The following is a 23,414-nucleotide window of genomic DNA, read 5'->3' on the forward strand; positions in this document are numbered from 1 at the left end:
TTAATTCCAACTTTTGATTCATCTAGCCCTGCCTTTCTCATGATGTGCTCTGCAGATAAGTTAAATAGGCAGGGCGACAGTATACAGCCTTGCCGGACTCCTTTTCCAATTTTGAACCAATCAGTGGTTCCGTGTTCGGTTCTCACTGTTGCTTCTTGACCCGCATATAGGTTTCTCAAGAGACAAATGAGATGGTCTGGTACTTCCATCTCTTTAAGAACTTGCCACAATTTGTTGTGATCCACACAATCAAAGGCTTTAGCATAGTCAATGAAGCAGAAGTAAATGTTTTTCTGGAACTCCCTAGCTTTCTCCATGATCCAGCGTATGTTGGCAATTTGATCTCTAGTTCCTCTGCCTCTTCGAAATCCTGCCTGTACTTCTGGTAGTTCTCGATCCACATACTGCTGGAGTCTAGCTTGTAGGATTTTAAGCCTAACTTTACTAGCATGTGAAATGAGTGCAATGGTGCGATAGTTTGAACATTCTTTGGCATTGCCTTTCTTTGGAATTGGAATGTAAACTGACCTTTTCCAATCCTGTGGCCACTGTTGAGTTTTCCAAATTTGCTGGCAAATTGAGTGTAGCACTTTTACTGCATCGTCTTTTAAGATTTTGAATAGCTCAGCTGAAATACTGTCACCTCCACTAGCTTTGTTGTTGCTCAGATTTTCTAAGGCCCATTTCACTTCACATTCTAGGATGTCTGGTTCGAGGTCAGTGACCATCTCATTGTGGTTATCTGGGATGTTAAGCTCATTCTTGTATAGTTCTTCTGTGTAGTTTTGCCATCTCTTCTTAATCAGTATAGGGGGTACCTTGCTCAATAGTAGTAACTGTGAGAGGGATCTCGGAGTCCTAGCGGACAATCATTTAAATATGAGCGAGCAGTGTGCTGCAGCTGCCAAGTCAACACAGTGCTAGGCTGCATTAACAGGGATAGAATCAAGATCATTAATACCACTTTACAATGCCTTGGTAAGGCCACACTTGGAATACTGCATCCAGTTTTGGTCACCATTATGTAAAAAAGATGTTGAGACTCTAGAAAGAGTACAAAGAAGAGCAACAAAGATGATCAGGGGACTGGAGGCTAAAACATATAATGAACGGTTGCTAGAATTGGGTATGTCTAGTTTAATGAAGAGAAGGACGAGGGGGGACATGATAGCAGTTTTCCAATATCTCAGGGGCTGCCACAAAGAAGAGGGAGTCAAGCTATTTTCCAAGGTGCCTGAAGGCAGGACAAGAAGCAATGGATGGAAACTAATCAAGGAGAGAAGCAACCTAGAACTAAGAAGAAACTTTCTGACAGTTAGAACAATTAACCAGTGGAACAACCTGCCTCCAGAAGCAGTGAATGCTCCAACACTGGAAGTTTTTAAGAAGAGACTGGACAACCATTTGTCTGAAATGGTATAGAGTTTCCTGCCTGAGCAGAGGGTTGGACTAGATGACCTACAAGATCCCTTCCAACATTATTATTATTATCATACCATCTAAGTTGGATTTGTGCAGGTTCTTTATATATTCCTTCCATATGCTATCATATACATCCATTTCCATGCTTATTTCTTATGACATTGACATGAGGTTTGATTGTTTCCATGATTTCGCTGTTTTCTTAAATAGATTCCTTGTTCTACCCATTCCCATTATTTTCTGTTATTTGTCTACACTCTGATGATATATAGTACCTCTTTACTTTTCTCAGCAGAAGTTTTCACCTAGACTTTTCTGGTCTTCTTTCCATAATTATTTCTGTGGCCTTGATAAATACTGTTCTGGCTCTTTTTTATATGGCTTCTTTTATAATCATCTTTTCCCACACTTTCTCAGGCTCTCATCCTGTTGGATCCAGGTTTTTGTATCTATTTGCAACCTGGAATCGGTCATATCAGTGATGGCGAACCTTTTAGAGACCGAGTGCCCAAACTGCAACCCAAAATCCACTTATTTATCACCGGGTGCCAGGTGGACATGGCCCACTTGGTGGGCGTGGCTGTGGTGGTCATGGCAAACTGGGGGTGTGTGGCCAAGGTGGGCTGGTCATCTCAATGTTGCTCACGGGGAGGGATGCCTGTGGGGGCCGGGCAGGGTTCAGGGAGATCCAGGTGGTCTCTGGCAGGTGGGGCAGTGGGCAGGAGGCTTGTCCTGTGGGGTAAGGCGAGGCAGGGCTGGGGTGCCGTTGTCGCAGGGCAAGGTGAGGCAGGGGCCAGGGCGGCTGCTCCCTGACACCATCGGCCCTCGAACACTGAGGCCAGTGAGCACATGGGGGCCAACAGTGTCTATCAGCATCCACAGCCTGCCGGCCCCTTGACCAGCACACTCTGGAGCTCTACAGCCTGTCACCAGAAGTTCAGAGAAGCTGCCTTTGAGCTGGACAGACGGCCAACAGCTGAGAAGGCAATGCAGTGGGTCGTGCCCGGGAAAAGGAGAGCATGCGAGGCCAGGAGGGATGGGACAGTGGGGAAAGAAACCAGCCGTGCTGGGATGCATCTGGCCATGTGGGACCTCAGCGAGTTAGCGGGCGGCTGGTTGAAGAGGGCCGGAGGGATCTCCGGGGCATGGCGCACGTGCCCACAGAGAGGGCTCTGAGTGCCGCCTCTGGCACATGTGCCATAGGTTCGCCACCACTGGGTCATATTCTGGAATGAGTTCTAGGTTATAACTCATTAGGATTGGATATTTTCTAATTCTTCAGCCTATTTCACTATTTCAGTTATTAGTAGCCAGTGATCTGATCCACAATCAGCACATGGCAATACTGTGCAATTCAGCATGTAATGTTTCCATCTGTCTAGATAAAATATAATCTGTTTGATTATGATGTCCATTTGGAGACATCCAGGTGCAGGGCCATTTTTTGTGTTGTTGAAATCGTGTTAGCAACACATTTTCTACATAGAAGGTTATCAGTTATTCTCTAACATCATTGCATGTTTTAATGCATGGAATGAAGCATGCTAGAAAGATTAAATGTATTAATCTTTTAGTATGTCATTGTGGTTTACCTATTAGATGTGATTTAGCCTGTCAAGCTAATTGTACTAATGGTCTCATTAGCAATAGTAAACAAAAGGGTGAACTTTCCTTCAGTAAATATGTTTAGAATCTGGATAACCATGTTATCATGGATGTTTCATTTTGGAGGTCTGCATTAAAAGAGGATTAGATACAGTGTCTAGCTAGCTTTTTCCAACCTTGTGGCTGGATCCAGTTCACACCACTTCTTCACACTTCTTCCAGTTCACACCAATTTTTCACTATTCCCAAGCAGAAGGTACTCACAGAACAGTGGCAGATGATCAGCAACAAAACATAAAGCAATTTCCTTTAACCCCTATCTCTGTTTCCAAAAATGATCATGTTGATAATCAATGTCAATAATCCGTGTTGAGATCCCTACAATGAGTGTAAGATAATTTATTTGTCCAGCTTTCTCCTTGGTTTACATGGTGGAGTGTATTTTTGTGCATTGAAAATGACGTTAAAAGCAACAAAAAGAGTGCTTAAGATGCTCCAGTTTAGCAGGGCTGCTGTTGGTTTCTATCTCTGTATCTGACTAACTAGGAGAGAGTGATTTTATCCAAAATAAGCCTGTGACTATTTTGGAGTAAAACTGACCTTTTTTTGCCTTTGTAGCTGGGGTTTCATGTTTGCATGATACATAGTGTCTCCTTTGACCTACCGCAGTGTTTCTCAATCTTGACAATTTTAAGGCATGTGGACTTCAACTCCCAGAATTCCACAGCCAGCAATGCTGGCTGTGGAATTCTGGGAGTTGAAGTCCACATGCCTTAAAATTGTCAAGGTTGAGAAACACTGACCTACCGGTAGTTATGAAAGTCATGTGAACAGAACCTATCCTGTGAATCTTTTGTGAATCCAAAAGGCATTATTTAATCCAAATGGGGAGAGATGCAAAGTGCCAATTTATTCTCTCTCTTGTATTAAAAGTAAAGGAGTTCGGTCTCATAAGATGCCACACTGTAATAACAGCAACTTAGTAATGGGGATCGCCTGGCAGCTGAAATCTGCTATGTAGAATGCCTTTTTCACACAGTTGTGTGAAGTCTTTGGCCTCCACTATTCCCTTTGAGGTTCTCTTGACAGTCTCATTTTGTTCATATTTATAACATAAGGTTGAATACTGAAAAATCACACCCCTCTGCAATGTGTTGCTCAAGGCAATTTCTTTGAATCATGTTGTGGTGTGGCTGACAATAAGCTGTGAAAGTCTACCAGTGTAAAGAGCACTAGGTTCCAGATGTGTTGTCCCACCAGAGCTGTGTAGTCAGGCTCATCAAAATACATTTGCTAAGATTTATTCCACTAACATTTATTTAATACCATGTTTTTATCTGTGTTCCAATTCAAGAAAGTTTTTTTCAGCTGCAAGGTTTTCCTTTCCCACATTGCTTTTTCTATCTCTTTAGAAATTACATTTCTGTGAGGGAGAAGTCAAAACCCACTTTTTTCCTGTCAGATGAGCAAATTGATTTTTAAAATGCTGATGATATTTTTTTTTTTGTAGTGCTAGTTTACTGATATCTATTTTTTCAGGATGCGCAGTTTTCAAATGCAGGCTTAGATGTTAACTGTTTTAAATGTATCAGAATTCCTGTATATTTTATTGTTCCATTAGAAAAAAAGAACTTTGAAACTATTTCTAAATTTTGCCTGCAGTTCAAAGAAACAGATGTATGTGTATCTATAATTATTATATATGGTACTTTGCATACTTTTCTATCCTTTTCATTTAAGTGAGGGAAAATCACATTTAACAAGAACTAAGAAAAAAATGATATATAAGAAATTCAGTCTAAAACAAGAAGTGTGATACTATATAGGGATTTTTAATGTCTTTAATGCAGGCTATTGAAATAAATTTATGGCAAAACAGAACAAGTGTATTTTCCCCACTTATTTTTGAGTATGCAGTTTTCACATACCATTATTATCAGTGCATATCTGAAACACACAGTTCTTTTTTTGGGTGTTTGTTTATTTATAAAAATGTAATTAGTAGTTTCCACAGACTTAAGACAACAACCCTGCCTTTGAGCTATGCTTATCTCACAATTATACAATTCATAGGCAGCCCAGTTCCCTGTGTTTCTTGGCAATATTAATTGAGCGCTTTAAAAATTCTTTATGCTTGTAGCAAAATAACCATGCTATTTTAATAAAACCTATATAAAAATTGTTTTTATTGTTATAAAAATATTATAAAAATAGCAATTCATTAAATTGTGTTGGTGTGTGTGTAAATTGCAGGATAACTTCAGCTATTAGGCATTATTAAATAGAATAAATAGAAGGAATTACAGTAATTTGATAATAGAGTTTCATGTCTGAGTTGGCATGCTATGATTTGTTCTGGATCAATACAGAAATTACTTCCCTAAGTCTTTACTGTTATACAGATATAATGGGGATAATAACTTTAAAAAAAGTCTAGTCTAGTCAATTGCTAGCACATTTGAAGGGCAACAGGTTGGCTGCTATCTATCTGAACAGCATATTAAAAATATTGTGCAGTGATCTACTTACAGTCTTCTTATGATGGTGGGAAGTGGTGCAGTGGTTAGAATGCAGTACTGCAGCTACTTCTGCTGGTTGCTGGCTGCCGTAGTTCGGCAGTTCGAGTCTGACCGGCTCAAGGTTGACTCAGCCTTCCATCCTTCTGAGGTTGGTAAAATGAGGACCCAAATTGTTGGGGGCCATATGCTGACTCTGTAAACCATTTAGAGAGGGCTGTGAAGCACTGTGAAGTGGTATACAAGTCTAAGTGCTATTCCTATTGCTATTATATTTCATTGTAAGTTGTAGGAATTATTTCTAATATGGTCTTTAAAGATATAAATTGGAATGTGCATGTTTCATTCAAAATAGCCACCCCCTTCCTTTAGTAATATGATATTTTTGGTAATATATGTCAAGGTCCCTTCCAACTCTATACTACTACTACTACTACTACTACTACTAATAATAATAATAATAATAATAATAAGTTGGAAGGGACCTTGGAGGTCATCTAGTTCAACCCCCTGCTCAGGCAGGAAACCCTATACCAGTGATGGCGAACCTTTTAGAGACTGCGTACCCAAACTGCAACCCAAAACCCACTTATGCATCATTGAGTGCCGGGTGGGTGTGGCCCATTGGCTGGGTGTGGCTGCGGTGGTAACGGTAGACTGGGTGGGACTAAAAAGTTCAATCAATTCCAACTTTGCAAGATCATTTTTTTTTCATGTGAAAAGTTGAAATTGACTGATTGAACCTTTTTTTTTTTTTTTTTTTGCACACGGCAGCGGAGGCCTAAAGTAAAAAGGTTTTATAAAACCCAGCTGAAGGCCTAGGACTGAGGTGACGGCGCACGTGCCCACAGAGGGCTCTGAGTGCCGCCTCTGGCACCCGTGCCAGAGGTTCGCCACCACTGCCCTATACCAATTCGGACAAATGGCTGTCCAGTCTCTTTTTAAAAACTTCCAGTGTTGGAGCATTCACCGCTTCTGGAGGCAGGTTGTTCCATTGGTCAATTGTTCTAACTGTCAGGAAGTCTCTCCTTAGTTCTAGGTTCCTTCTCTCCTTGATTAGTTTCCATCCGTTGCTTCTTGTCCTGCCTTCAGGCGCTTTGGAGAATAGCTTGACTCCCTCTTCTTTGTGGCAGCCCCTAAGATACTGGAACACTGCTATCATGTCCCCCCTCGTCCTTCTCTTCGTTAAGCTAGACATACCCAATTCCAGCAACCGTTCCTTATATGTTTTCGCCTCCAGTCCCCTAATCATCTTTGTTGCTCTTCTCTATACTCTTTCTAGAGTCTCAACATCTTTTTTACATCGTAGTGACCAAAACTGGATGCAGTATTCCAAGTGTGAAATATGAAATGATAAGAATTAATGTAATGATGGAAAACCAGAAAGACTGAAGATCAGTGGAGCATTGACTATACCAAAAAAGTCAAGAGGCATGCCATGGTGAAAGACGGGAAAGACAGGTCATTTACATGCATGCTTTAACCCTCATGTACTCAGGTTCATTTGGAAAGCAAAGGATCCACCCTTGAAGAGTTTAGCAACATTTTCTTCTGCTTCTTTAAATAATTTTTGGATGTGTTTTTTTGTTCCATCAGTTTGAATGAAACTGACAAAGTGGGGAGGAGGAGTACAGCACCACAATATATACTTGCCGATATCAATTCACTTGATAGTGATATGGGCAGCAAATAAATATAATAAATTCATAATAATAATAAAAATACTTGTGGATATGCCAAAAATGTCTTTGGCTTATTCATGGATAGGCTTATCTGCAAGTATATACAGTACAGTAATATATTTGTAAAGGACCCTTATTTCCTATATATTTTTGCAGATCAACCAATCCACAGATAAGCAGACCCTTGCATTTTTAACCAAAATACCATGAACAATGCAAGTTGGCTTATCTGTGAATGGCACATTATTCATGGTATTTTGGTTCACATTTCAAAGGTAGGCTCATTCACAGATGGACTTATTCATGAGTATATATGGTAATTATGACATATTGCTACTGCATCTTTTTCTCTGAACTGTGGAGTAGACAAAGAAATGAACCACAAATCACTTTGCCAGTATTAGAGTCTATACTGGAATGTAGTACCTATACAGCTTCCTTTGATTTTTACCCTTTTTAATTAAAATGGGAAAACAAATTCAAAAAATAGAGCAATCTTCCTCAATTTGGCACCTCTGGATGACATGAAAATTACAATCCAAGAACATCTGGAAAATTGCAGACTGGGGAAGGCAGATAGTATCAAAGGCTTAAAGGTTATCAAGCTCACATTGTGCTGAATTTTCTAGAACGCCCATACCTTGCAATGTAAGTGAACAGCAGGATTGAGTTTCCTTTGGGGAACAAATCAGCTGTTTGTCAGTATTTGCACCTGCAGAACACTGAAGGCTGCATTAAACAATGCTGATCAATTCCAATTTTATTCCTGGTTTCCCTCCCCCTCACTTCCTGAGGAATTTTTCTTTCCTGTCACTCAGGGTAATGATCCCTCTGCAAGCATAGCCCAGAAGCCAGAAACTAACTGTAATCTCATCAAGACTTTGATTCCGTAGCAAGGACTGGTAAATTCATACAACCAGGAAACTGGGGCACCTTCACATCCCATGTTGGTTTGCTCCGCTACCAAAACGGATAGATTTTCTTCTTCTTCCAACTTTTAGAATCTGACATTTTAATGGAAAAATAAAAGAATTAGATGGCATGAATTGAGTTTAAATGACCTCATTGCTTTTTTCTCTTTTCCTCTGAATATGGACTTTTACTGTTGCCACTTTTAAGCTGAGAACAGAAAAGAAAGCCATGTTCAATTTCAAGACCAAGAGTTTTGTTATTATTAATAATAAATTCTGTAGAGTTTTGGAGATGCTGTGTATCTGTTCTACATTGTGTGTGTGTGTGTGTGTGTGTACGTGCATGCTAAAATAAAAAGGGCCTTTATGTATTTAATTGGGTGCAGAAATTCAGTCTGCAAAAATAAACACTCTAATACTAACCTTTTCTTCTCATAGAAGCAAGTCCCGTTTATTACTGTGAATAGCATAACCTTGTAGAGACCCATATTGAATTCATTTTTTAAAACTTATTCTAGTTCTTAGATGAAAATAAGGAATGGTAACCAATTCTCAACCACTCAGATAATAAATTAGGACAGTCACATTATGCACTAGAGCAGCTATTTTAAGCTGTGTTCTGTTGCAGCTGTTATGTGCAAAAGCTGTATCCATGCTGTATGGAGTTTCACCTACAACTCCTAACTTTAGACTAGTTTGAAACCCCATCCTCTGTGTTTCTCATGTGTCTAGTTTGTTCCTATTCATCAAACCTGGTCAATGAGTTAATGGGTGTGTCCTGAAACTGTAGCACTTTGCATTTCTCAGCTATTTTGACCATCTTTCCCTTTCCCTAAGACATTATTCTTAAGGTAAGAAAAATGATGGAAGAAACAGTGGGAAGGTACAGATGTAACTTTTTATTATCTATTCTAGAAGCACTGTAGATCATCTATATACAATAAAAAAATTACTGTAATTGCACATTAACAATTTCTGAAACTTTGTATTAGATAAGGGATTTTTGCCTGTATCTTTTGGGTCATAGTGTTGCTTCCTTTAGTCTGATGCATGGATATTAGATTTCTTAGACCACATCCCTTTTGGTTGTGATGGCTAAAGTTCATGGAAATTCAGTCAGACACAACCTTTTATAAATTAGTACTCTGTGTGTACTGTGTTTCTAGTCCTATAATCCCCCAGCTAGATGGAACACAGCTCTAGGTACTGCACCACAATGTATTTTAACTTGGGTATTATAATGAGGCTTTTATAATTCCTCTTGTTGATAATAAGCCTAGATTTCATGAAACTCTTTCCATAGAACAGAACACATTAGAGCTTAAGCAGACAACATAACTGAAAAGTTTCCAGCTGTCACTTGTGATCTCCAAGCCCCTGCTAGGCATGCTTGAAACTGAGAATGGATTACCAAGAGCTAGAAGGTCCTGCTGCATTCCCACAACTTGCTGGTTCTAGTTTGTTGAAGAAGAAGAGAAAAAGAGGGAAACTAAGAATTTACCATGCAAAGGACTTGACACTATGGCCCTTTGGCTTTGCTGTGTTGAGAGAATCCAATGGACAAAGCCTGGTTTTGTTTTTGTTTTTAAGTGAGCAGCGTTGTTTGTGGAATATTTTCATGCTTGAAGACAGTCTGTTTGACTTTTACTTATAAATTGGTACATATGTTTTAGCTAGAAAAATTGTAAAAAGGAAAGGAAAACGTATATCCTACATATTGTTGTTTCAGAAGAAAAATGGATTTTTTAATAGATACTTTCAGTAACTTACTGTAATAGTGGCAATTATGTCTAGGAGCCCTTTCTTTTAGAATTCTCTTTGGACACATTGGAATTGCTTTGCATGGTTTGGAATGCAGTCTCCTTTTATATACAACTTCCTAATAAATTAAATACCCATAAATCTTATTTATTATCCCCAGTCACGTTACAATCTATATAATGTTGCATGAATGGTCTGGCAGCAATATATATACTATGTTCCAAATTACTTTGCAAGGTATCTTTATTTTGTCACCTGCATCAGCAAAGAACATAAGTAGAGAACATGCATCAGGAACCTGCATGTAGGGCTCTTGTACCAAAGAAAATCCTGAGGTTCAGAATATAATTAAAAGGCAGAAGGGACTGTGTCTTTGGAAAGTAATTCATTAAAATATTTCCCCCTTTCTATTTAACCAGAACAATAAATCTATATTTAACTACACTGGTCATGAAAGACCACTGGTCATTAAAAAGGCCATGATGGCACAGTGCTTAGAATACAGTACTGCACTCTAACTCTTTATTCCACTGCCAGGAGTTCAATCCTGACTGGTTCAAAGTTGACTCAGCCTTCCATCCTTCCAAGGTCGGTAAAATGAGGACCCAGATTGTTGGGGGCAATATACTGACTGTAAAGCACCATGAAGTGATATATTAAGTCTAAGTGCTATTGCTATTGATATGAACACTATCATAGACATTCTATAGCAGGGGTCTTCAAATTTGGCCCTTTTCTGACTTGTGGACTTCAATTCACAGAATTCCTCAGCCAGATTGCCTGGCTGAGGAATTCTGCGAGTTAAAGTCCACAAGTCATAAAAGGGCCAAGTTTGAAGACTCCTGTTCTATAGGATCAGTTTGCGTGGCTGAAGAACAAGTAATACTATAACTTTCCTGAATACCTTTATGAGTGGCTGCTGAAGAAGAGCATTGCCAAGTTCTTACACAACATTCTTTCATTGTAGTGGAGCTTGCACAACAAAGCTTCTTATTATATTGCACCCACGTTGTTATCCTATAATTATTGTTTTCCACATGAATAAACAGAGTGAAAATCATTTGATGTCAGCCCATTTTGTGGGAGTCAGATTACCTTTGAAAGATTGAATTCTCAACTTGGGAGTATGTCTGGTAGAATGTTGATTCCGGAAGTTCCTTGACTCAATTTAGACCAGGGGTAGGTAATCCTGGCTCTTTTATGACTCATGGACTTCAACTCCCAGAATTCCTGAGCCAGCCATGGTTTAGACTAACTAGTTCAATTTCTGAGAAGACTAAATCAGCCATAATGCATATGCTTCAGGTCTTTTAAAACCAAAGTAAAAATGGCAATGGAAAATCTCTTCTGTTCTCCCAGGAAAACTATATGGACATGTTTATAACGTCATCAAGAGTTGAGTTTGACTGTAGGAAGGTTTACTTTTACTATAGCATGCTCTGCACAGATTTGTCTAAAAGAGCCTAGAAACTTAAGCTAGTATACAATGCGTATTTGAGAGTCTTCACTGATTCCAGAGTTTTGCAGCATAGTGTCCCACATTGTTTGATCAACTAGCTTACTTTTAGTTCACATTGAGTAAACAAATTATCCTCCATTTCATGCAAGTTACTCTTATGACATGCAAGGTAGTTTTAGCAGAAAACGGAACTTTTATGGCAGAATATGGAACTTTTTACCACAAGAGGTATATTATTCTGCCAGTTTATGTTGTCAGCAGAAGATTATTCTGTATTTGATAAGTTTTAATTGTTTCTTACAATATAGAATTGCGAATGAATTTTTACATTTCTTAAATTTTTTACTTAGCAGGCTAACTTAACTGTTTCTATTTTGGAAGTAGAAAAATAAGAATAAATCCTTTGAGAACTTTTTAAGAAACCCTGTCATTAGTTTGTCACATATTTCATTAAAGAGTAGACACTCGTGTGTTTTTTTAATCTCTCTAGCTTTATTCAGATATAATATATACTTATACTTTGGTGATGCCTATCACAAACTTCCCCAACCAGCATACCTTTCAGAAATTTGAACTTTAACTCTCAGAGTTGTAGACATGTTAACAGGGGAATCCTTGGAATGGAGATTTTCATCTTTTGTGGATACCTATATTGCAGAAAGCTGGTCTAAAGAACTTTTGGCTCAAGCACTTTTCTGTCTCCTTTTTGTGAACTTTTATGATTTTCTGCTCTCTAATCCTGATTTGTCGTTGATGAAAATTGTACTTTGAAGAAAGCAGCAGGGAATGGATACACGGGAAGAAAGGTTCCAGCAATCCAAAATTCTCAGTTTCATAATACATTTAAGTTTGGTTGATTTTAAAGATGAAAATATATACCGTAAAATGCTGACTTATGAAGTAGAGATGAGTATGGGAATTTGTTTTATTAAGGCAACATTCCCTGAAATCCTCTGGTGAATTAATGAAGCACCCCATACCTAAAAATGGATATTGATTTTTGAAATCTCTATTAAAAGTTTATGTTACACATACTAGCAAGACACATTACAGTACTTTTTTGTGGATATCATCTGGATGAACTTTGAAAAGCAGGCTAACTAATAGTGCAATCTTGTATGAATTTATTCTGAAATAAACCCTATTTAAGTCAATAGGAATTATTTTGCATTCTAGTTATTTTCTTTTGTAAGTTGATATAAACATCATCAAAGATTTTGGAAACAGTCTACTATATGATTGTTACTGATTATTACTCTGCTTGTTTAAGTAATCTGTTGCAAATTACTGCATATTCATCACAAAAATGTTTTTTTCTGATCTGTATTTCTCCAAGGTATTTTCTAGGCAAGGTGACTTAGTGTTGCAATTATGAAAGATACAAGAGGCTAAAGTTGGAATCTTTCTTCCCATCTCAACCATAGAAGAGATCTAGTTAAGAAGTTCAAAGCTCTCCAATGAGAATTTATACAGAATAAGAAACCTATGATCTTCCAATTGTTGCTGAGTATGTTGACTTGATCAGAGAGAAACAGTATTTTGCCAACAGCCTTCAGCTTCTCTGTCCAAATTGGCAACATTATTGGAATTGCATTATTGGAAAGATCAGGCTCAGATTTATATCCATTATTTGGTCTATGACTCAGGTAGAACAAATATCTACCCACACTTCTGGATACAGAATTCCCAACACAGCGTACAACTTGTTTTGTGGTCTTTGATTGTGATGGTAATAATCTTCCTAGTACTGTGTTGATAGTTCCATTCCAGAGGAAATGTCCATCTAATATCTTGTCCCACTTAATTCAATACTGAATTGATAGTCTGTTGCCTTCCTCCTTCTTAAGAAGGAATTCCGGAGGCTGTACTCAAACGTCTCTTAAAAATACTGGGGTAAGTTGGCCTGCAGTCATGAAAGAGAGCATGTGTTTTGCACATAAGGTGTGTGTTCTGTTTATTATCCTTATACCCTCACAGTGTGAATAAGAAAATAGCTTAGGAGCAGGATGTAGGAGGTCAAAGTTCTGCCCCATTTATATCAGGCACTGCATTCCATCCTTGTTAAAAATGGGCAGGGCTTCCATTGCCCAGTCACAAATGCTATTTTGATGCTGTTGATTGCTCTATTATGTCCAGCACATCCACAATTTGTGCATTTTATTATGCAAGCAAAACCAGAAAATGCATGTCTATTAATAAAGCAGAAATGTTTTTGTTATAAATTTTAGCTAAAAAAATTATTTATGCATTTTTTCCTGGTAAATATTGAAAAAAATAGTTTAGAGGAACAGGAAGACTCTTCTACAGACTAATTTGCAATTATCTCTACACATAGCAGTTATCCTGTAGTGCAAGGCAATATTGGCAGTTAAGTCAATCAGGAGGAAACAAAGCTGTACATAGATAGCAGCAAGTGAGGGCCTCTTACACTTGGCAACCGGCAGGAGAAAAGGAAGGGAATTTGCAAAGAGCTAACTAAGGGGATGCCATTTGCAGTTAGGATGAGGCAGCTGAAGCCACATTTTGCTAGCTGATTTCAAGTGCTGCCAGGAGAGAGAACCGTCAAGAGGAGAGAGAGAGAGAGAGAGAGAGAGAGAGAGAGAGAGAGAGAGAGAGAGAGAGAGAGAGAGAGAGAGATGCCTCTCCTTTAGAGATAGAGAAGATAAAGGACAAAGGCGAAGCCAAAGCACACCCCATCATTCACATCAGGAAGACACCTACAATGACATGCAAAGTTACATCAAGCTAAGGATAATCCTATCAGTTTTCCACAAACTGAATTTAATAGAATCTTAAAAACTGCTCCAAAGCACCCACCACTTTTGGATTTTGAACAAGTTCAGGTAGCCAAATCACAGTTTAGTTCAAATGAGACAAAGAGAAAGTCAAAGTGATATAGTGGCTAAGATGTTGGATTAGGAGTAGGGAGATCCAGGAGCATCCTCAGTCATGGAATCTCCCTGGGACTTTAAGCCAGGTGGCTCTTCTTTATCAGTTCAACTTACATAGTTGGGTTGCTCTGGAGAAGGATTGGAAGAAAGTTAGGAAAGATAAAAAACCTATCAAATAAGTTAGAAGGATGTTTATTTATTTATTTATTTATTTTATTTTTTTGCTATAAAGCAGCTGCTTTCCACCTGGCACCTTCAAGGTGTTTTGGGAGTATAATATATTCCTCAAATACTAGTGCTATGGCCTTCAACTGAGTGAGAATTATATCAATGCACCTTCTCCAAATGGGGAAGTTATAGATTAATAGGGGAAGATCATGCCTTGACCTTTTTCTCATTTTTCTTGCAAAAGTGTTCTATAAGCCAGAAGGAAAATGTGCTAGATATTTGACTGATTTTCTATGAACTGGCCAAAAGTGAATTTTCAGTGGTTTAATAGTAATAATAATTAAACTACAAGTTTGGGAAAAACATTTTTCAAGAGAAGTTTTATGTTGATTGTTTATACAGTATGTCATAACTTTTATGTTATTCAGCTGTAAAGTATTGTTTGCTGTTTACTCTTGGCAAGATATTTCTGCCATTTTCTTTTTGTGTTCAAAATGTTTACCTCATTCTATTGTAGATTTGTACCTGAATATTCAGCTCAGCCTAGCCTATCACTCATGGACTGATATAAATAATTGGTGTACCATTTAGGCCACTATATCATTGGCTGATACTAGTTGGTAAACTTTGGTAAACAGCTGTAACATACTAGTCTGTTCCTTGCATATTTACCACTTAGGAGATAGGTTGGTTCCATAAGTGGCTGTAATTGCCAATAGTTCACCCAGCTGATGTTTTAAAATTCAAAAAAATCATATATTGCTAAAATGATTGTTTCTTTAAATTATTAATCATCAAGAAGTGTTGCGTACAATCGGGACAATTAAAAGCGCAATTAACATGTAAAAGAAAGCCAAAGACAAAACAATTAATAAAAACAAAAGAGCACATTTTATAATGCAATGAAAAGAAAGCTTAACTTGTTTTCTTGCTTCTTTTTTGTAGAGAACACCTGTTCCCAGCGCTGAAGCATTCCGATGGTTCTTTTAAGCAGTAGCATATCTTATTTTCAAGGCAGCCTGAAGTGAAAGGCAAGCTAAAGTCTTGCTTTAAGAAATCGCTTAGTCTACCACTGAAGAATATTATTTTCATTTTTTGTATAGGGGTTTCCTCAAAGAAAAAAAAATCATGACATAGAGTGGTCTCCAGGTAAGAGGGAAGACGGTACATTTGAAGAGGCTGTATCTGATAAAGCAGAACGTCCCCCCCATTGAAATGCCTGAACATAAGATAGTACTGTTTTATTTTCTGTCTCATATTCACCGTCTGATAGCATGTCCTGTTGTGTTTCATCTTGTTTAGATAAAGCTTCTGCCATTTCTTAGCAACTGCATTCTGGGCATTAGTTCCTCAAATCTTAAAATGACATTCAGTTTCCTCTTGAAAGGCCCTCTTAGTAAGACAACACTCCATATAAGAGAGCATTAACTAGCTTTTGAGGGCTACTATCTTATCCGGAGACCACCATACCTGGGATCCTGACAATTGGCCAGTTTGCTCACATTCAGTACACCAATTTTTTTGTTGATGTAATTTAGCTATAACTAGTGAACTTGTTGTCTATTTTTAAAGTGGCTGTTAAAAACAAAATTATACGTTTGGGTAAACCCCTGCTATAAAATAATGTATCTTGACAAAGTACCATATCTCTACTTCATTTTTCCAATGATTTGTGTTTTGGTACTATAAACTGTACAGATAGCCGCTTGTATTTTGTGTGTTTAGACACGAGGAGACAATCACATCTGACCAACTATGGAGATTAGCCCATTGTTCACATCAGTGTAGTTCTACAATTTAAATCTGGAGCAATAAATTTAAGCATTAAGAATCTTCCTCTTCTAACCTCCCTCCCCCTTTTTTTTTTTTTTTTGGTTGCCACTGTCCAGTATCATCAGCAGCAGTACAGGTAGTATTCTTACCATACACTTTGCTGTTAGTACCTGGAGCAAAGTTGTTCAAAAGAAGATACAAAAATGTCTCTTTCAGATATTTTCAGGACACAGTATTGTATGACAGGGAAGATACAGGCAGTAACAGTTAATCCTCATAAGTATTATCTTATAAGAGCAATTATGCTCACCCATTGATTCAGAAAAGTTTAACAAAAGTCAAGAAACTGCAGTTCCTATAAAATAGGTTTTAAAGCAGGGGTAGGCAACTATGGCCACTTTACGACATATGAACTTCAACTCCTAGGCTCAGGAATTCTGAGAGTTGAAGTTTATAGGTTGTAAAGGGGTCATAGTTGCCCACCTCTGTTTTAAAGTATAGGAAGACATAAAATTTCAATGTTGCAGAGCTACAGCAGAATGGTTTGTTACACAAAATGAAAACAGTTTCGTATGTTGAGAGGAACAGGAAATCTCTCACTTAATGTATTTACTTTCCTCTAGAGCAGGGGTGGGGAACGATGGCCCTTTTATGACTTGCGGACTTCAGCTCCCAGAATTTCTGAGCCAGCCATGGTGTTGAAGTCCACAAGTCATAAAGGGGCCATCATTCCCCACCTGTGTGCTAGAGGTTGCTTTATAGATCTTTTATTAGGGGAAAAAGATACCTGAAATTATTTTTTTCAGTTTGTAATATTTAGCCCTTAGACTAGTTTGTAAATGTAGGTGGGATTATATTTTTTCTTCTATCTGAAGGACATGAAATTCAGAATGTCTTTTAAGGTGTTCTCAAATGTTAGCACTTTTAATAGAAATGAAAGCTGAAAATAGATTGTGATCTTTTTCTCTTTAAACCTAATCAGACATTTAATTTATCATTATCCTATTCAGAAAAAACACAAGAAGATGGGACAGTTAAAAAAATTTTCTATGCAGATTTCTTCATGGCTATGGCCATCTCATCACAATTTAGGCTTGCAAAGTAGTTTATTGGCAAAAAAAAGTGATAGAAGAGTTTTAAGGGAAATGCATGGCTTCAGTTGATCTAAAATGAAACTAGAGAGCTTGTTCAGGATTCTGCAATTTGCCAGCAAATAATTTCTTTTTATAACTTTTTTTTTAAAAAAATCTGTATGATTTTTGTAATTGCCAAAAAGGTGGAGTTTAAAACAGACTGGCAGTTTACCAGAATCTTAGAACATAGAACTTGTTGAGAATACACATTTACAATTTTTATATTCTTTATTACTGACATTAACTTTCCCCACCATACTTTTGAGTATTTCATTTGTTCATAATTGCCCTGTCATATTTAACAATTGTAGATCTTTCTCACTTGCAACACATGATACGTTGATGAACATTTTTTTTAATCTCATAATTGTAAGTACGGAAACAGGATGGTATTAGACATTTATTCTCTCTATGTGCAGTTCCTTATTGAATCTTTCTCCTTAAAAACAGAAACTATATTCCAACATTTCCCATTAGAAAAATACATGATTCAAATATATGCAAAGCTTAGTACTTTGCATAATATATTCCACTTGTGGAACATTTTGTCACCGAATATGAAATTTTCAATGTATAATTCTAATGTACATAAGGATAATAATAAGATGAAATATCTACATAGCATTTTTCTTTCAGCAGTTTGTTATATTTTATTTTATTTTGTCAAGACAGAAGATACTTTGGCTAGTAGCAAAGTGTTATGATTTAAAAGGAGCAGAAAAGGCCATTGCTATGAATCATTTCCCTCTCTCTGACTTGTTTTCAACAAATACGTTTTTATCATTTTTATGACTATTTAACTTAAGATAGAAATATTTGTGATCTAACACTAAGAGAATAAATGATTCTTTCCCACTATACAGCAAGCCCATGATGTATAATTCTGAGAAAGTGACACCTATTGAAATCCCCTTAAAACTGCAGAATTTAGATATTCAAAAGATGCTCTTCAAATGCACAGATTTTTATGAGATACATCGTGCTAATTTTTTATAGACACAGTTTCATATTCTTTTTATTATGGTACTTTTTACATTTTTTGGAACAACTTAGCTGAATTTTCTATTGTTTGAATGAAGGAATTATTTATAAGGAAGGAAATTGAGAAAATAGTGTCAATGGAGATATTTAACTTTCAGAAGGGCTTTATCTTTTTTCTTTTGACATGCACACATATTCACATACCTATGTACACACTGATTTGTGAAGGATTGGGAGAATGACCAAGAACTGGCAGGAATTATTAGAAGAATAAAAGTTGAACCGAGTCTGAGTGATATTAGAAAAGATGATAGTTTGCAAAATCTTTTAGTGATAGATAGTTCTAACCATATAACTGCAGGAAAAAAAATCATTTTTATTGTGAGGCTATTTTATTCCTGATGTTATTTTCTTTAATATGATCTGGCCATTATTCTTCAGTAAGCTTTAGGATGTTACAGCCTAGAAGTTCTTAATTCCTAGAATTTGCATCTGACGTCTCTTTTGACCCATGCTTTTATCTCCAGTGATGTAAGCATTTGGCTCTTCAGATTGGCTGAAACTTTTACTCTTGGCCAAATAGAGATTGTTGGACTACATTTAGCATCTGCTTCCCTGTCCATTTGTATTTGACATGATACAGAATATCCTGTGCAGTAGACAGGCTTTCCAAAATACTCATAGGGATGTCTGTTTGGGTAAAATAGTTCCTTTCCTTGGTGATCTTCCATTCTTTTAGTTGTAAATCATCCTAGATGAGTTTTTTTTTCCATTCCAAAATGTTAGGATAATACCTTCAGTATGCAACCTCATGACTTCAAGTAGTCTGAAGTTGAATCAACATGATGGTTATTTTTCATTTTTGTCTTTTTATCATTAGAGGTTTTTTTGTGCTAATTATTGAGCAATTGAGTTATATGAGGTCATTTCCCCCCCCCACACACACACACAAACTTCAAAATAAATAAATAAAGACAAAATTAAATATCAATATTGTAAATGCTGGAAACCTCATTTTCCTACCTCAATGTTAAACAGCTGGCCTTGTTTGAAATAATTTTTGTGACTCCTGTTAAGAAAGAGAGGGGCGAAAATATTAGCTTAGGTTCCTTTTGGTATACAATGATTCATAGTAATGTACTTAACTGTTTAATACCCAGATGTTGCATGTGTCAGTGTGTTTTTTTTCCTGGATTTTTTCATTTTTATTTTTTAAAAGCTGATGAATTTGTATATTGTAATTGTGATGTTTTACAAATCAAATCTGAATTGTTAAAAATATCAAGCCCACTAATTGCATAAAAATATAATTACTTTGATTCCCACACATTTCATTTAATTGTGGTAGAATTCTACAGCTTTATTATTTTTTTCATTTCACTGAAACAGCATTTGTATGTCATTGTGCATTAAAGTATTTTGGTTGCAACTGTTTTGAAAAAGAAAATAAGTTTTCAGACTTTTCCTCTTCTTTGTGTAATAACAAATTATTTGCAATGTTGATTATAGTTAAAATTTTAAATCTTATTTGTGTTTACCACACAATGTCCTTAAGGCTGCAATCCTGAATGCAATTACTTGATGGTAAAATGTATTGAAATCAATGGAACTTCTAAGTAGATCTCAATAAGATATGCTGTAAATAATTTTTAAAAATATATGATCTGAAATGCAAGTACCTTGTGATAGAAAAGCAGGGTAAAATATTTTAAATAATAAATTTCATATTTTTGCCAGAGTACTCCTTTACTTTTGAAAAAGGGACAACTCTGCAGGAACCAATGATGGAATTGCCAAGATTGTTGCTCTACTGAAATGAGAAGGGAAGCATAACATATTTTGTGCAAGAGTCTGCCTGACAATATTGATATGCTCAGGATGTAGTCAACAAGATATACCTGAGTATCAGTTATGCCAAATTGTATCATAGCCCAGGTAAACCTGTACAATTATCTATAGACATTACAAGAATGAATTACAGTCATTTCTAGAAGAGATAGAAGAGAAATGACATATTTTTTTTTGTGTTCCCTCCACTCCACCCTTTTAGGTACCTCATAAAATTAACTATAGGAGGAAAGTTTAAATTGGCTATGTCTATAATGAAATAATAATAAGACAAATAATTAAATGAACATTCTATCCAGGGTGAAATACATCCAGCCGAATCAACAGTGAGTCTTTGATCACAGCTGGATGCATAGTGATACTCAAATGGTTGATTATGTGTAATAGCTAAATGTTTCAGATATTGTTTTGAATAAATTTGGCAGTTTCACACTGAGGTCTGCTGTTTCCTGGTGCATAAAAGACACCTCAAATGTGAGAAAGTATTCCATATTCACAGTTACAGAGAAATAGGTTTACTTTTTTTCCTCTCTCACAGAAACATAGACCACAAAAATGTTCACCATTCACACTGTTCTCCTATTTCTGAACTGTGCAGTAATCTATTAAATTTTCTAATAGATCTTGTGTAAAGTGTATGTATGCTTGTGCAATTATGAAAAAGCAGTTTTGGAAAATGGTGTATTTATTTCAAATCACTTATGGGGCATGTACAAAACTGTATAAAAACATTCAATTTGCCCAGTAAAGTTGTTTTTGTGATATTTCTGTGTTGTTAAATAAAGGAATTTAGTACGCTAAAATCTCTTTTTTTTCCCACTGGACAGATTTGTTGTAAGGATCTTAAATAATCAATTTTATATTTTTTGAGGTCCACCACAATAAAATAACTCAAAAAGTTCATATCTAATTCAACAAATGCAAGATGTCTGTGATACAATATTTGTATAATGTTTTTACTCTTTATTGGCTTTGGGTGGATGTTTGTATCACCAAAAGATTTCTTAAAAGTGCATAATGTTTTAAACAAATCTTTGAATCATAATGAATTTATTGATCCAGAATCATAAAGAAAAGTGTCATATAATTTAATTACACAATATATATGCAGAGAGCTGATTTTCTTTCTTTTTGTTAATGGAGAAAATAGGCATTTTTCTCTTAAATACTTTTGGTTAATGATGACACCATTCCAATAACAGTGTTAGCACCTTGCATCTGTTTTATTGCTTCCTAGTACAAAGTCCTATTCACTTGCTGGCTTGTAAATTTCAAGAAGTAGAAAGAACAGGTTCTTTCCCTGTTCCCTTTCCCTAAGTCCATATTGTAGTTATTACCAACATATGGACCAACTTCAAATAGCTTAAGGTTTTCAACCATACAGTTCTTGATCTTGATGAAGAGTCAATTTTGGGCATATCTTTGAGGCTGCTGAAATCTTATGACAGCAAGGTTTTTTTAATTTATGTGTTTGCCTTTTCAGACAGTTTTTGACTCCTGGCCACTTGTCCCTGCAGTTTTCTAGACAAAGTTTTTCAGAAGTAGTTTGCCATTGCCTCCTTCCTAGGGTTGAGAAAGAATCACTGGCCCAAGGTCACCCAGTTAGCTTTATTCTTAATAAAAGACTAGAACTCATGGCCTCTCAGCTTCTAGACTGATACTGTAACTACTATACCAATCTGTTATTATTTTTAATTTAAATTATGATCCCATCAAGCAATAAGTGAATAAAAGCAGCAACTGTTTGTTGTTAAGGGTTTAGACAAAGATAACATGATTGTATTTATTTTTCAACTCTGAACATCTTTGAAGTGAACGTAGAGATTTTAAAAATATTCAGTAAAAATAAAGCCTTATTTATTTATTTATTTATTTTAAAATGGCCACCCATACAGTATCATATATAATAACCATTGGCAGCTAACAATCAAAAATGCAAAAAATAAAATACACCAAGTTAAAAGCCCTTATGCAGTAAATGCCATAACACTATCTTCTCAAAAACACAAAGGTTGGACTTCCAAGATCTTTCTATTTTAATTTTTTGATCTTTGAGATAAATGATTTAGTGGATTTTATAGTTAAGCAAAAGTCTGGTACTAATTTAGAAATCCTTAATACAGCCTTCCAGAATCTATTATTTTTATATGTAATCAGTTTTATATGTCATCAGTTTTAGTTCCTAAATGTGGTCTGATTCCAATATATCTAGAAAATACCAAGTTGGATAAGACTACATTAAGAAAACAATAGGTTGTATGAATGGTCTGAAAAGTCTCATTTTTATTGCGGAGGTTCTGCAAGTCAGGAACATTTCTTTATACCTATGCTTTACATTCTTCCTGTTTCATCTAGAGAAATTGTCAATGCTAATAAAGAATCTCTTATTTCAGGTTTTTGGGGAGGGCACAATGCCCAATATACTTAAAACAATATACCTAAAATTTACTGACCTCCCAAGTCATCTTGGAACAAGTAATAGCAATAGCACTTAGACTTATATATCTCTTCTCTGTGCTTTATAACCCTCTCTAAGCAGTTTACAAAGTCAGCATATTGCCCCCAACAATCTGACTCCTAATTTTACTGATCTTGGAAGGATGGACGCTAGTGTCAACCTTGAGCCAGTGAGGATTGAACTCCTGGCAGGTCAGCAGAATTAGCCTGCAGTACTGCTTCTAACCACTGTGCCACCACAGCTCATATCCCTTAATAGCCCTTATGATGAGTCTGGATCCAAAATATGCTAAACATCTGATCTGCTGTGCCCCACAGGACGATGGACAACTTTCTTATGGTTAGGGATTACACATTTTTATCTTATTGCAACTGCAGAAAATGTAATTAATGATGTCTCAAGATCAAAACTGATTTTGGAGCAAGGGATGGAGTTGGGAAGTTGGGTTAAAACAGCTATTTTGTATCTTAAAATCCCTCAAAATAGGGAGCAGGGATCAAAAATCTGCAGAGTTAAGAGGTGAAATGGGTCTTTTTAGAATATCTCTTTTTGTACTTTAAATCCTTTCTGGGGTGCAGTGAGGATCACAAAAAGGGGTTGATATGGGACATTTCCAGAGGGCTGCTTGTTGTTTACCCATGCTATTGTAGTGCAAAGTAGGTTTGATTTTTACTCAGTAAGCACAACAATAGAAATAATTTCCAGTGTAACCATCAACGTCAGAAGACATAAAATCTCTGGCAACTCTGCAACATTTTCCAGTGATAATAGCAGGTGCTCTCATTGTACTTGTATATGAAAAATAC

At 36.5% G+C, this 23,414-nt stretch overlaps 1 long non-coding RNA gene across 1 annotated transcript in view; it reads left to right on the forward strand.

Annotated features, from left to right (window-relative positions):
* Positions 1-20,945, forward strand: part of LOC120311321 — a 41,106-nt gene extending 20,161 nt beyond the window's left edge. Inside the window, exon 4 of the long non-coding RNA XR_005557585.1 lies at positions 15,361-20,945. This is a non-coding gene — a long non-coding RNA (uncharacterized LOC120311321). The remainder of the gene's footprint in view (positions 1-15,360) is intronic.
* The last annotated feature ends 2,469 nt before the right edge of the window (positions 20,946-23,414 follow it).

The sequence above is a fragment of the Crotalus tigris genome, unplaced genomic scaffold (assembly GCF_016545835.1).
Source record: "Crotalus tigris isolate CLP2741 ecotype Arizona unplaced genomic scaffold, ASM1654583v1 scf7180000018350.1424685, whole genome shotgun sequence".
Lineage (NCBI taxonomy): Eukaryota > Metazoa > Chordata > Lepidosauria > Squamata > Viperidae > Crotalus > Crotalus tigris.